We start from the raw sequence: 2,413 nt of genomic DNA, 5'->3' as shown, positions 1-2,413 counted from the left end.
CTCCACAAACACCTTGGAATCTCCTTAGTAAACAACTTTTATGGAGTAATTTGCAATTCTATCGGTTAGAACTCAAGATTGGAGTAAGAAATTGGAGTGAAAGATGAAGATTTTTCTCTCTCTCTTGCTCTCAAAGTTTCTGCCATAAGAAGGAGAAAATGGCTTGATTTTTGGTCAAATTTTGGTTTTAGTAAAGTTGAGGTAAGATGGTCAAAAGTCCAACTTGAATCACAAAGTGACACTTGTCACCTCTTTAATGCATAGCTATCCTTTTGTCTCTCCAACACCCATCCATATGGGTAATCTCTAATTATTTCCTAATACTTTGTAAAATAATATTTCTTGATACAAAACTTCAATTAATCTGTAAAAATTTATCGCACTTAACGCACTAGCGGGCCCCACATCCATAATACGCTTCAAATTGACCCGAACTAACTTATACTAGAAAAAATGGTTGGAAAACTATATTCATTAATAAAAGTCTTTGGAAAATTTTGATAATAAAATAAAGTAAGAGAAATGCACGCGAAAAATAAAATAAATAAGAAAAATTTTCCCTTTTCTTTTCCTTCGGGCGTCACAGTGTAGATGCCAATTCACGCCTTTCATCTTCCATCGCTTTTTGAAGTTGATCTTGACTCTTATCCTCCAGAATTGTAGGCCTTTTAATTTCTTTTCCACTTCTGAGGGTCATGGCACTCATGTTCTTTGAGTTAATTTCAGGTTGAGATTGAAGTCTTCCGTAAACTTGAGATTCCAAACGGTTGATTGTTATTGCCATCTAACTCATCTGACTCTGCATTGCTTGCATCTGTCCCATTTGCACTGCTTGTATCTGACCCATTTGACTTTGCAAGTCAGATTCCATCTTTTGTTGAAATTGCGCTTGGCTAGCAATTAACTGCTTCATCATTTCATCCAAAGACAGTCCTGAGCTTGGAGATGGTGGTGGTGCTGGCCAAGATTGGTATTGCTGATGATACCCTTGCTGTCTGATCGGTGCAAAATTTGATCGCCTATTCCCTCCATAACTGAGATTAGGGTGATCTCTCCAACCCGGATTATATGTATTCAAGTACGGGTCATATGACTTTCTTGGCACGGGCACATGGCCAGTCATGTTTACTTGCTCCGCACTCTCTTCTTGAGTCAATGGGCACATCTCTGTAGAGTGACCATAGCCGTGCAAATCCCTCACACCTTGGCTTGTGGGGCACTTCCTGTACCCAATTGCCTAACAAATGATGTTAACTCAGTCAACTGTTGTTGGATAGAGGATGTTTCTACCTTATTCACTCTACGTGTTGGGACATCCTCTCTTGTACTGAACTGTTGCGAGTTCTCAGCCATCCCTTCGATTAACTCCCACGCTTCTCAAGGAGTCTTGTTCACCAACGCCCCTCTACTTGCAGCATCAATTATACTCCTGTCTCTGAAAAGTAACCCTCGTAAAAATACTGACAGAGCACTTATTTGGTGTTGAGGGCACTTGATGCATATTTTCTTGAATCGCTCCCAATAATCGTAGAGAGACTTCCCCGGATGCTGTGTAATGCCGCATATTTCCTTTCTCAGACTGGCGACTCTTGACGCAGGGAAATATTTTTCCAAAAACCTCTTCTTTAACTGTCCCCAAGTTGTTATACTACCTGGTGGCAGATAGTAGAACCAATCTTTTGCCGCATTCTTGAGAGAAAAGGGAAATGCTCACATTTTTATCTGCTCCTCAGTAATCCCCAGAGGTTTCATATTTGTGCATACTACATCAAATTCGTGCAAGTGCCTGTAAGGATGCTCACCCGAAAAACTATGAAAAGAAGGTAAAAGGTGAATTAGACCAGACTTTAATTCAAAAGGAGTTTCTTCATTTAAATTTGAAAAGGTAATGCATAATGATTGTTGATTTAAGTTTGGAGTAGCCAACTTCCTTAAAGTTCGAGCATTAGCCATGACGTCGTCTTCTTGATCAGAATCGCTCGAGCTGACATTATGCGCAGTCTTCTTTATCTCATGGTCAAAAATTAACTCAGCTGCTCAAGAGGAACGGGGCATACACTAGAAAAGTACCAGAAAATTAAAACGAAAATGAACTTAAAAAGAAACAAATTAACTAACGCCAGTCGTCGGCAACGCGCCAAAAATTGACAGGTTGTCGATGCCTGTACAATAATAAAAATAAATCTAGTTGCCAACAAAAACAGTTTCGAGTCAATTCTAGTACTGAAGCAGGGATTCTAAATGTGCAATGGGTTATTCGATTCACCTTAGTTCCAAAGAGTTTACTAAATCTGATATACCAAAATTTATTCCCGAGAACTTGTTAATTTGTATATAGAGCAAGTAAGGTCGAATCCACAGGGACTGGAAGTAATTCGTTTCTACTAAAGTTCAAGTTATGAGGAGATTTTAG

At 39.1% G+C, this 2,413-nt stretch overlaps 1 non-coding gene across 1 annotated transcript; it reads left to right on the top strand.

The window, feature by feature from the left end:
• The first annotated feature begins 1,474 nt into the window (after positions 1–1,474).
• LOC140014915 (small nucleolar RNA R71) lies at positions 1,475–1,581 on the top strand. Its single transcript, XR_011821661.1, has one exon. It is a non-coding gene; the product is annotated as a small nucleolar RNA R71 (small nucleolar RNA).
• The last annotated feature ends 832 nt before the right edge of the window (positions 1,582–2,413 follow it).

This window comes from Coffea arabica, chromosome 9e (genome assembly GCF_036785885.1).
Source record: "Coffea arabica cultivar ET-39 chromosome 9e, Coffea Arabica ET-39 HiFi, whole genome shotgun sequence".
Lineage (NCBI taxonomy): Eukaryota > Viridiplantae > Streptophyta > Magnoliopsida > Gentianales > Rubiaceae > Coffea > Coffea arabica.
The sequence above is the reverse complement of the archived record's forward strand: the minus strand, read 5'-3'. Positions and strand labels throughout refer to the sequence as shown.